The 13,011-nt window shown below is 46.1% G+C and overlaps 1 protein-coding gene across 5 annotated transcripts in view; it reads right to left on the bottom strand.

Annotated features, from left to right (window-relative positions):
• LOC135902392 (uncharacterized) overlaps positions 1-13,011 on the bottom strand; it is a 553,623-nt gene that overhangs the window by 38,994 nt on the left and 501,618 nt on the right. The window lies entirely within an intron of this gene.

Below are 13,011 nucleotides of genomic sequence, written 5' to 3'. Positions count from 1 at the left end.
GCGATTTACCGCGACAGGCTAAACACGATTTAAACGGCGGAAAGGACGGTCGACCGTTAACCAAGAAATACGTCTTGACCCCACTGAACTTGTGCGGTGCTTTTATTTCAGCGAAGTTACAAGGAAGGAAGGAAAAAGTGGAGAAGGAAGGCAGGGAGGTTAACCAGTTTCGCTTAACCGGTTTGCTACCCTACACATGGGAGCGGGATGGGGGAGATGAAAGATGGGAGGAGAGAGAGAGAGAGAGAGCACATAACACAGCGAACACATCGTCAGTTACAGTCCGTCACTCTTGCGCAGTACGCGATATCACTGCCACAGCCGCTTGTCCAAGCCCGTATCCTTCATAAACCGAAGTAGTCCCTTCGTCGCCTTCAGCTGCGATGTCTTCTGTCGGCGATGTGTGAAAATGGTTGCAACTGACAATGGTCTATTGTCCAGGTGCGCTAGAACAGATGCCATGGACTGTCTCTGAACATTATATTCAGGACAGTCGCACAGAATGTGTTCCAGCGTCTCCTCGCAAAGACAGGGATTGCAGAGAGCGTTATCGGCCATTCCAATGCGAAACGAGTAGGATTTCGTGAAGGCCACCCCTAGCCATAAGCGATAAAGCAGGGTGGCCTCACTTCGGCGGAGTCCAGTTGGCATACAGAGACGCATCAATGAGGGCAGGTCGTGTTGATGATTGCTGCGGTTTGTCGGGCTGCTTGGTGTGCACCATAGAGAGAGCGTGATCTCCCGTGCAAGCACTTGAAGTCTGCTGGCTGCGTCGGACCGCGAATGTGGTATGGCCTCTTCCTGTGTGTCTTCAAGAGCTGTCCGAGCGGCTTTATCAGCGTCTTCATTTCCTATGACGCCGCAGTGACTTGGCAGCCACTGAAACGTCACGTGATGCCCTTTCTCATGTGATGTATGAAGCAGGCATCGAATGTCGAGCACGAGCTGTTCGAATGGCCCGCGACGCAGAGCTGATAGCACAGATTGGAGGGCTGCCTTTGAGTCACTGAAAATTGACCATTGTCGAGGTGGTTCCCGATTGACGAAACTAAGAGCAGCGCGAAGAGCAGCTAGTTCCGCAGATGTAGATGTCGTTGGGTGGTCAGTCCTAAAGCTGATGGTAATACCTCTTGCTGGGACGACCACAGCACCGGACGAACACTGGATGTTTGTGGAACCATCTGTATAAATATGTGCACTCTCCGCGTACCTCTCGTGCAGAAGAAGCAGAGACAGTTGTTTGAGCACAGGCGACGACAGCTCAGACTTTTTCCCGATTCCTGGTACGCTGAGATGGACTGTGGGGCTGACAAGGCACCAAGGGGGTATCGGTGGCTTAGATGGAGCGGTGAAGCCCGAGGGAAGTTTGTCGTTGTACTTGACGATAGTTTTCGAGAATGATGCTTGGTGCCTGTCTGAAGGTAGTGTTGCAAGGTGGTGATAGGGGGCACGTGCAAAATGTCTGATATGCGTTCTCAGGGCTTCCACCGTGATGTGAGTTTGCATTGGATGGTCCCGAGCAATCGCAATAGTTGCCTCAGTTGACGTGCATCTGGGCAAACCAAGACAAACTCTGAGTGCTTGAGCTTGTGCTGCCTGCAGAACACGAATATTTGTCTTGCAGGTGTTGGTCAGTACAGGTAGACTGTATCTTAAGAAACCGAGAAAGAGAGCTCTGTAGAGTCTCAGCATTGCGTCTACTGACATCCCCCACGTCTTTCCTGTCAAGTATTTAAACAACTGGGAGGTTGCTGTCAGGCGCCGTTTCATGTAGGCCACGTGTGGGCTCCAACTGAGGTCTCGGTCGATAATTACGCCAAGAAATCTGTGGGTTCTGACATAGGATATGGTCCGCCCTTTGATTGAGATGACATAAGGCGTCATTGGTTTGCGAGTAAATGCTACTAGGGCGCATTTGTCTGGCGATATGCTCAGACCTTGTTCACACAAGTAGCTCGATGTCAAAGTAGCCGCTCTTTGAAGCCGTGCACGTACCTGAGGACGTGTGACTGCCGAAGTCCAGACACAAATGTCATCTGCGTATATTGAAATTTTGGTGGTAGTTGGCAAGTGTTCAGCAAGCCCAATAAGAGCGAGGTTGAATAGCGTCGGGCTAAGAGCACCGCCTTGAGGAACGCCCCTGCTGGTATAGCGTCGCGTAGTTGGGCCATCGTCGGTTAACACATAGAATGATCTTGCAGAAAGGTAACTTGCGATCCACAAAAATACTCGACCACCTAGGCCAACCGTCACAAGAGCGTCGAGAATTGCCTCATGTAATACGTTATCGTATGCCCCTTTCACATCTAAGAATAAAGCTGCAGATAAACGTTTACGGGACCTTTCGTGCTGGACATATGATACGAGATCAACTACATTGTCGATGGAAGAGCGGTCACGTCGGAAACCAGCCATGGAATTCGGATAAATCTTGTAGTATTCAAGGTACCATTCCAGGCGGCCAAGGATCATCCGTTCCATAATCTTTCCTACACAGCTGGCCAACGCTATGGGGCGGTAAGAGGCGAGCTCTAGCGGGGATTTGCCCTGCTTCAAGATTGGCACCAGGCGGCTCACTTTCCATTCGTCAGGAACATTTCCCTCCTGCCATGAGGTGTTGTAGAGACTCAATAGTGCTATCCGTGCGGATTCTCCGAGATAGCACAAGGCTCGGTATGATATACCATCTGGGCCCGGAGATGATGAGCGCCTGCAGAGAGCTAGTGCTGCCTCGAGCTCCTCCATTGAGAAAGGAAGGTCCATGCGGCAATCACGGGAACGGGGGACGTCATCTCGGGCTGGAGGGTCTGGACGTGTCGCTTGGTCTGCCATCCGCGCACAAAAGTCTTCTGCGACATCGACGTCTTGCCGCCCTTGGAAAAGCGCGAGCGCCTTGAAGGGAAAACGCTGTTCCGGAAGGCAACGCAGACCTTGCACCGTTTTCCAAATATGAGATAGTGGCTTGCGGGGGTCGAGTGTCTTGCAAAACGTTGCCCAACGTTCTGACGCTAATCTATCCATTCGACGCTGAATCTTCTTTTGTATCCTCCTGGCTGCCCTAAGGTCATGGATTGATTTTGTACGCCGATATCGACGTTCCGCCCGGCGACGAAGTGCGCGAAGTCGCTCTAATTCTATGTCGAAGTCATTCCGCGTGTGAGAGATCGTCAGCATGCGAGTGGTGTTTCGCATCGTATTTTTAATTGTTTGTTCTAACCCAGAGGGTAGGCCCTCGCTGCAGGCATCTTCCATATCAGATTTGAACTTGGCCCATTGAATCGTCCGAATGGTATTCCGTGGGCCAGATCTAGACGACAACCCTTTGATGTTCAGATAGGTGGGAATGTGATCACTCCCATGTGTCTCAATATCTGGAAACCACTTCACACATCTGGCGAGAGAGTCGGAAACGAAAGCAAGGTCGAGGCAGCTGCCGTATGACACGCCTCGAAGAAAGGTGGGGCTACCATCGTTCAAGAGAGTAAGGCCATAGTTGTATGCGATGTTTGATAATCTTTGTCCTTTTGCATTTGTCTTTGTACTCCCCCATGCTGGATGGTGTGCATTGAAATCTCCAATGATGATCCATGGGGTGGGGCAAACACTCAAGATATCCGCTAATCTTCTAGTGTCGAAATTGCTGGAAGGCGATATATACACGCCTATGAGAGTAAACAAGAGTTTGTTCTTTTTAACTGTGATGCAAATGTACTGATTGTCGTCGTGGGGCGCAATTGGTTGCAAAACATAGGTGAGTTCACGACGAACAAAAACGATGATTTTGCTGCATGCACTATTTGTTGAGGACACGAAACATTCGTACCCTGACAGTCGGATTGGTTTCGACAAGTTGGGCTCACAAATGACAATGAGTGGAAACACATTGGTGTACACATACTGACGGAAATCTGAAATTCGTGATTTTAGCCCTCGGGCGTTCCACTGCATGACGGACGCTGCCTTGACTTCTTTTCGGAAGGATAGCGAAGTTACAAACTGACACTTATCCCTATTACCCACAGAGTCGACTGGTGTCGAACATGAGTCATTGCCAGGATCAGTCACTCGGAGTGGCGAATGACGGGTATGCAAGCAGAACTGACCAAAAGCACCGTCATCTATGTCCGGGGCACGTGTTATGTATCAGCTCATATAGGCTAGAACGGTTCGTTACGAACGAGTACAGTCTAATAATGCTTGTCACAGATTATTTTCTATGACGCGTGGTACGTACATATTTGCAACCTACGTGAAGCTCTTAGTAGAAAGTGCTTCTTTTAATGTAAACGATTTCGAGCGGTATAGTTCCATTATTTCAAGCATTTTTTATCTATTCACATTGTTCTCCCATTCATAATGTGGGTATGCGTGTTCCTTTTTTTTCTACGACATATTTGGTATAGCGGGCTCTTCAGCAGCCAAACTTGTCGTGCTGTCGGAATTCATAGACAATATAAAAAGCGTCGGCCAGTAATGACGAAAACGTGTTATCACAATCCGGCCAACGATTAATGTGGTTCGTGCAACAGAAAGAAAAAAATGTACAAATCACACGTCCTGCGGTTATCGATGTTTTGCGAAGCATTTTACGGGTAACTGGCTATATCCAGCACTTTTTTTTGGGTGCCGCAAAGTGATTACAGGTGGACTAACGTGTTTGTGTAAATCGAGCAGTTGTGTGTGCGTCGACAGCAGCAACAAGGCGACTATGACGATCGTATGACGGCAATGGCAGCATTATTACTGGAGAAGCTCGAAGCGAATTTCTATGACATGCCAATGGTTGGGTTCTGCATAGGTACTGAATGGGCGTAAACGAGAGAAACACGGATTGCTACTTCATGTACGACTAACTGTTATGCAATCGCATGTATCCAAGTTTTTTTCACGCGATCTATTTGATAACGACCATGAAATTTAGACTTCAGCGTATAAATGTTACAATGTGATCAACCTGGGTCGATCATGAAGGCGCACAACTTTCTACGTAGCGTAGGCTGCTACGAGTAAAGGAAGGAAGGAAGGAAAAATTTTAATGCTCTATTTACAGCTTTCAGCGGCTAACAGAGGTCTTCATGTTTTGCTGAAGTCTCCGTCGTCTTGATTGGTCGGCGCCCCTATTCCAGAGCACCGCTGCGCCTGGCCACTTTGAGAGCGTGTTGCACCAATCCTTTTTGGATTGTGAGCGCGCCGATGGTGAGCAGGCCCTCCCACTGTTCCGCAATGGTTTTTTTTTCTTTGTGGAAAGAAAAATTATTTCTGCACTCCCATGTGATGTGATATAGTATTGGGATGGCCCCACACCATGGGCATGTGTCCCTGTATTGACTGGGAAACATTTTATGTAGGATGTGTAGATTGGAGCATGTTCCTGTCCGCAGCCTTCGCCAGCCGACTGCTTCGTGTTGTGTTAAAGATGGGTGGGGTGGTGGATATATTGTCCTTTTTCCTCGGTGATGGTTTAGTATTTCCGCGTGCGTTGGTTCCACCGTCATAGTGGTATCCGGGTCCATTGACTGTCCCACTCGGTATGTGAGCTCGCGAGCTAGACTGTCGGCCCTCTGGTTACTCTCTATTCCGGTGTGACCCGGCACCCAGAAAATCATATGCAGTATCTTTTCGTTCGGAAGCCCTGCCTCGAGGAGGATTCGCAGCGCCCCTTTGTTGATTCTACCTGCCGTGTAATTTCCGCATGCTTCTTTAGAGTCTGTGAGTATTATCAAGGCTCTGTTTCTACGGTAACCCTCCGCCACTGCTGGAGCCACAGCTGCTTCTTCCCCCTCTGTTACCGTGCAGCTCCTTAAGGTTGCGCTGCTTATCTGCTCTCCCATGTGATCCACGGTCACTGCCGCAACTCTATGTTGTAAAGAACTGGGAAATGTGGGCCGCTAACAAAGGCGGTGCAGTCTAACTACAGCATCTCAAAGCGCGAGCTGCCACGAGGGAAGAAGGCGAGAAACTGGCCCGCGCCAGACGGCTCGAAGAGCTTGCCGACTTTGGCACGAACGGATTAGGCAGGAGTCAGACTGGCTACCTCGGTCAGAAGGGCTGTTGCACGTGCCAGATTTTTGATTGATTCTTTTCTCAGCCCACGCTGGGCTGGTGTGTCTGTATACTGTTTCTCTGTAAAAATTGAATAAAAGCAATAAATAAATAAATAAATAAATAGCTAAATAAATAAAGTCGTAGTTTCGCCCCAAAGGCGAAACAGTGATTGCGATAGCAAATTAGTAGACAGCTAGACGAAGTAAGGATAGTAGCCTTATCGGCCGTGTTAACTTGTAAACATTTGCTGATTAAATTAACACGCATGGTGCCACGCGCGCACATGTGGTGTCATGGAGCGCGGCGACTACGTTATCGCCCTTGGACTTTATACCGAACATCACGGCGACGCCGACGGCAGAGATGCACCTGCAGTGTCCGTCTAATCGCTATCGCTATAAAAAAGATCGTGGCCTAATGCTAAGAGCATCGGGCTGGCGTGCTCGAGGACGTTCCCACGATGGGTCACGCATTTCTTCTTCATCACAGAAGTCAGACACGAGGCGAGAGAGGAACTTACCTACTTCAACGTGTCTGGAATAAGGCAATTGATGCATCGCGTTAAAAAATATAAAACAAACAAAAATGTTCGATTACGAGACCATATTGACAAAACAGTTCGTATACCACAGAGTTGGGCGTAAAACCACAGGCACCAGCTCACAGTAGTATTGGACGTGAAATTAGTCAACACATCCGCCCAACAATAAATAATTATTTAAAATGAAAAGCGTGAGAACTTAGCTCCTGATTCTTATATATCCCGAGACATCAGTTTTGCAGAGACAGCAAGAAAGAGAGAGATAGCAAGCCATTTGTTACATACATTAAATCATAATGCGTATTATTACTGTAAATGCTTCCGAGCAAAAAAAGAAGAGAAATAGAAACAAGGCACATGATTCACACAAGCAACAAGTGTCGTGATCAATCAGCTCGCGTTACAGCTTATTGTTCTATGAAACGAACGCATCTGCAACGTTGCGTTCAAGCCTTCTTGGATACTGCGGAGCTTCGTGTGCCCGTGCGACTTCTGCTGCCTCTGCGATGTATCTGTGTACTTTGTTCACCACGCATATACTAGTCTATGTGAAAGCGTTCACACTGTGGGAGTTTTATGCGCGTAAGCAGGCCGAAGCAGTGTTCGTAACATTAATTTTTTTGGCCAGTCGCCAGGTCACCACCGAAAACACTCAACGCTTACGAAAAGTCGCTAAGTGACGACTACGACTTTATTATTTATTTGTTTATTCATACATTCATTATTAACCAAATTTTGCGTTTTAGAGCATTACAGTAGGGTTTCACATGTACAACGACTATAAAGGTACGTACATAACAGATGCGTGAATCGTTGGCGCTCAAAATGCATTTATGTTTCTTTTTAAATTAATTTATTTCTTTGTTTGCTATCAGGAGGAATAGTTTCCTTCGTCACAATAAGAAGAAATAAAGGATTTCTTGCCAGTACTTTTACCAACTTGTCAGGGCCCCACATGAAGAAAAATGTTCTTACGATCGGCCAACAGCATGCAAAAAAAAAAGAAAAACAAGGAAACGTGAGTTTGGGCTGCGGGGGCCGGATTCACAAAGCTCTTCGCTGGGAAGTTCGCTGTTCGCAATTTTCCTGGCCGCCGTCACTAACACGTCTAGCATTAGGATTGGCTGTAATGTGTTCCTAAGAACAATTTTAGCGTAACAACTTTTTTTCTTTCTTTTGTTTTTAGTGAATATGGGTCCAGGTTCATCAGCTACCGGACATGTCAGTGTCCGTCATTCAGGGTACTTGAATGAAGAAAGAATAAGACAATTAGTGACTCGACCAGTAGCTTAGATCGAGCTTTGATCGAGCACTATAATGTCGACAAGCAAGCAAACTCTTGTCTCATTTCTTAGCAGTGGATTACATAACACAGCGATGAAAACACGCTGAAACTCACGAAGAAATGGAGGCGCACGCGAGCTTCACGCCGGGGACTGCGTCTCCTCGTTCTGCGACAATGACAACAACGTGCGCGAGTTCCCACCACCTGCATTTGTTGTCTTTGTCATTGCGTAACTGCGCGTGACGCCACTGTTTTGAATGGCTCTTAGTTTAATACACTGAAATAGTAATTATAGCTTGGCCTCACATGTCCCCTGGCGCCAAGTAATATTATAAGTCACCGAGAAAGTAACCTCTTTACCGCTGTGACATTGTTTTAAATACCTACTACGTCTTCAGTGAATTCCACATTAAAGTATTAATAATAGCGCCAAAGTTTGTTGCTGTGTAGTTTACCTACACACAATTTCGCGCAAAAATGGATATGCAGAACGACAAGAGAGGCTGAAGAGCGGAATTCGGTCTTTGCCATTTCCCGAAGTTCTTTCCCGCGCAAACCATTTGGCTTCTCCAATAAATAAATAAATAAATAAATAAATAAATAAATAAATAAATAAATAAATAAATAAATAAATAAATAAATAAATAAATAATAATAAAAGAACACAAGCGCTATATAGAGGACTGCGCAGCGCCAGGGCAATTTTACGTGAAACTCCCTGTTGCTTTCAAAATAATTGCAATGAAAGCAACGAAGTTATAGCGGCGTTGTGAACGCGAGGTGAAAATAGGTTTAGAGGTGTTTGCACTTTCCAGAAGCATGTGTGACTCTTGGAGATTAGAAGAATCCATATCACAATACGTGTTCCCTTTTTATTTGTAATATATTGTAAATGTTAGTTTTGCGCACATTTATTATGCCAGCGAAGAAGAGCATGCCGGCGCCGACTGTAGGCGCCAACGTACCCTTAAAGACAGCGTTAATAAAGGCATTTGAAAAGCGCCATTTCGTGCATCCCTGTAACAGAGCACTAACAGAGCGAACGTTCTTTCTCTGCAGCCGGGTCGGTAGGCACTTTGCAGCAACCACAACATCTGAGTTTGTGATTGCCAAACTGAAGTGGGAACGGGATATAATTAGAGCCTGCTTAACGCAATTGCAAGTACAAAAGATGCAGACAAGCACACGTTTACCTAGACAAAGCTGGGAACGTTTGTGTTAGGTCGCTTTTTAATAACCTTTGCACGTACCGGCTTGCGAATCACGTATTGCACTAGGATGCAGAATAGGCACGTTAAAAAAACCCAGCCTAGTAAGTCTTCCTGAAGTATTCTAGACGACAAAGTGTTGCCACACAAACTCTGTAGCGGTAAGTTAAATATGTTACCGAGAGATTATTTTTTCTCACTGTTACGCAACTATAGAAGACAAGGAAAAAAGACACAATGCAACGACAGAGGCCAGCACACTAAATTATGAACAGTTAAGAGCCACACGCACTGTTTCGTCTCCCGGGTCCAACGAGACCTTGAAGCACTTAAACCGCGAAGAAAACTGAACGAATGGCCTCGAGACGATTGAGGAATTTTTTTTACCGCTGGGTTACCTTCGACGGCAGGTTCCGCACCCATGACCTGCTGAAACGGAGGCCGATAGTAACTTACGAGGGGCACGGCTATTGTGAATATAAAGATTCTTTGTTCTTTAGTCTCTGAGTGAGTACAAATTTTGTAAAAGGCTAGTGCGAAGTTACTCAGCTACACGGTGCTTCTTGCCGAAGTGTATTTAAAAAAAAGAAAAAGAAAGAAGCGATTCTACGTCTAGTTGAAGTCGATGGAAGACAGTGTCTTCCTGGGTGAGTTGCGGTTGAGAACGGGGTGTGTGAACCATGATATAATTTGTTGTGAGAGTTTCGATGGAGCTACAATGTTTGATCTACGCAAACTAGATGTTTAATTGCCTTCCAACTTTTTGTCATCATGCAGTTATCATCATCACCATCACCAGCATCAGTATCGTTATAATAATAATAATCATTATCATCATCATTATAATTACGTACCCAGTAGTACTTACAATAAAACTGCACTATCCTCGGGATCGGCCCACGGAAGGGGCTAGAAATAGGCGTCAGAAACAACATACCCGATACAAAAAAGTAGCGGTAACTCGCCAAGGAAGACACTCCCTTTAAGAAAAAACATCGCGCAAGGCTCACGTGCGCACAGCCAGTCTAACATTGTCCATCTTTCTAATTAAGGCGTAGCAAACTGGACACAACCCCCGACTGAAGCTCCTGCCTCGTCGCCCCCTTCCCCTCCTCCCTATCGTCTCCCGGCCCCGGCTGATCGTCTAAAGCTCCAAGTCGCAGACTACATTTGCCTCACACCGTCTGCGACACTGTCACGGAGCCGGAATTAGGACCAGTCAAGTGGCCGTTCCTGGTGACATTTATCCTAACGCCACAGAATAACGTACTCTGGTATGAATAATAAAATTTCATGTACCGTAGGAAAAGAAAAAAAAAGGAAAAGAAATATCACGCGTGCGTAAGAGAAAAAAAGCACTAGTCGAACTTTTTTCGGCACCGATCTGCACTAACACGCACTATATACAGCCATCTGTATAGTCTGAGGTGTTAGAAATATTCATAGTTTAAATTATCATAACCGCTATCTTGATTATAGAGTTGTAATTTTCTAAAAAACGCGAAAAAACTAAAATGAAATTTCGGCAAAGTCCTTCAGGCATTTTGCCGCAATAAAATGTGGAAAACGAGTAACACACACACGCACGCGCACACGCAAGCGCACACGCACACACACACACACACATGTATACAGAGAGAGAGAGAGAGAGAGAGAGAGAGAGAGAGAGCGAAGGAGGAAGGGAAGGGAGAAAGATATCAAGCTTGACACTCCACAGCACCGAACCAACAACACCTAGAGTAAATTAATTTAACGCATTAGTTCAAATTGACCGTGATATCGTTACTTTCCTTACGTAATTTATGATTCTATTTGCAAATAATTCAAATGTTCTACAGCAAGGTATATTACCTTTCTCTTATAGGTGCCACATAGTACAACAATATACATATATAATAGCGGTATCTTCTTTTATTGCCTAGTTACAGAACTGAAAGCTCGTTTTATTTCTCGGTTCAAAAATATATCCGATTTCCGCCAGTTTTACAAGAAAACCGAAGGAAACGCATAACAGCTTGCGGCATGCTCTAGAACTGAAATTTTAAGTTTATATAGTAACCTTTCCGTTAAACTCGGTTAAACGAGAACCAAATGGTGGCATTTCTGCGTTTCTCGTTTCTGCGGCGGCATGTTCGCCGATAAGAACTTACCTCTAAAAGAAAGAAAGTGAAAAAAAAAAGATATAGCAAGAATAAGGAAAGCAAATGGTTCGGAAACTTTCAAGCGCAATTTACGTAATTAACACCTACAAGCGCAATAAGCCGCGATCACCCTTGAAAAATAAGGAACTAGAAAAAAAAAAGGAAAAAAGGGGCGTCAGCTCGCGTGCACTTGTCAACTTGACCACCTCGGCGCTTGCCCCGCTCGGGGACAACAGAGCCTTATGCCATAAGACAATGAATCGTTAACCTTCAAGGAAGGAAAATAAAATGCAGGTGGCCCTCGCCCAAAGCGATGTGCGAGAGAGAAACGGGGGTACCACGGCTAGAGGGGGAAGGCATATCAAGGGAGGTGAGCGCAAGGAATACGTCATACGTCAGCGCGTCTATACGTCATACAAGTTGCTTTTCTTCCTTTCCTTCTGAAATCCCCGTTAGATTTACTTATACGCCAAATTCATTATTCGATGTGCTCTCAATCTTCGTCATTCCTGGGTAGCAGGGGCGTAGCCAGGGGGGGGGGGGGCTTATGGGGCTTCAGCCCCCCCCGAAATTTTTTCGTGCTGTCCATGCACCGCCGACCAAAGCGACCCCCGGCGCCGGAAATCACTCTGGATTTTGTCTAGAATGTGTTTTTGACGCTCGAAAAGACATTTAACCGTAAAGATTGCGAACTCGGGCTGGATTTCGTGGCAATGCCCGTACATCGGCAGTCACATAACGCCAAGCGGTCCCATCCGAGCACAAAGTTTCAAGGGCGCTTTGACTGTGAGCGGGCTCGCCGCGGCATCTCACTGAGGCCACGCAATCTATGGAGCGCATGGATATCAATTGCGAAACTTTATGGGTATAAATCTAATAAGCTCTTGATGTGAAACGTGCATTGAAATTTCCGAAGTTGTGCTTTAAATTTTCAATTGTGGAACTTTGTGGGCTTAATGTTGTTTTAAACATTTGACGCCAAAGGTCCATTGACTTTTCTAAAGTCTTACATCGGAACATACAACGAGACAATTAAGCCAAATCAACACACGAGCAGACGAGTTGACAAAGCACGCAGCGAGGTCCAATTAGACGATGCGTTGGGGTGGTTCACTTGTGCCGTCATGTCACATAAAAAAATATCAACATTTTTTTTTAACCTACGCCAGAACATCCATGTCAAGACATTAAAGCCAGCCAAAGTAACTACGTTCTTATTTATTTTTTCTACTTTGACTTTTATTCGCCGAGGACACATTGAGCCCCTTCAATTTCTTTCTTTTTTTTTGTTCTCGCTACCCTGCCCGCGGGCTGCCAGAGCTACGCAGAGCGCATATGTTTTTCTCGTATGGCCCCGACCACCGCGCGGTGCACTTCGGTGGGCGTTCGGTTTGCTCTGGCCGAGTGGATTTTCACCTGACAGAGTTTTGGAAGCTTTCTGGCTAGCAGACGAGAAAAAACAAAACAATGGTCGCTCGCCGTCATCACTGTGGGGACTCGAAGGATTGCACCGCGTTCCTTGAGCGGAACCTTTCCGGAAAGTCTTGTTTCGCCGGTGTAGGATACTGAGCAGTATGCGTATGGTTCTCAGTGGGCCAATCGTCTCATGTTTTCTTCGGTATTAATTCCGTAGCCCCATTAGGTGCCCGATGTTGGCATTCGATTCAGGCCAACATAGTTTCCTATGCGTTCTTGTTTTCATTTCGGTGCCTCCACCCCACAGAAAAAAAATACATTGTTGCGGCGCAGCGAATTGTCGCATGGTGAAAGTTCGATTTTGATGCTTCTTTT

Source organism: Dermacentor albipictus, chromosome 5 (assembly GCF_038994185.2).
Source record: "Dermacentor albipictus isolate Rhodes 1998 colony chromosome 5, USDA_Dalb.pri_finalv2, whole genome shotgun sequence".
In the NCBI taxonomy this organism is placed as follows: Eukaryota; Metazoa; Arthropoda; class Arachnida; order Ixodida; family Ixodidae; genus Dermacentor; species Dermacentor albipictus.
Note: the sequence above shows the minus strand (reverse complement) of the source record. Positions and strands in the feature narration are given on the sequence as shown.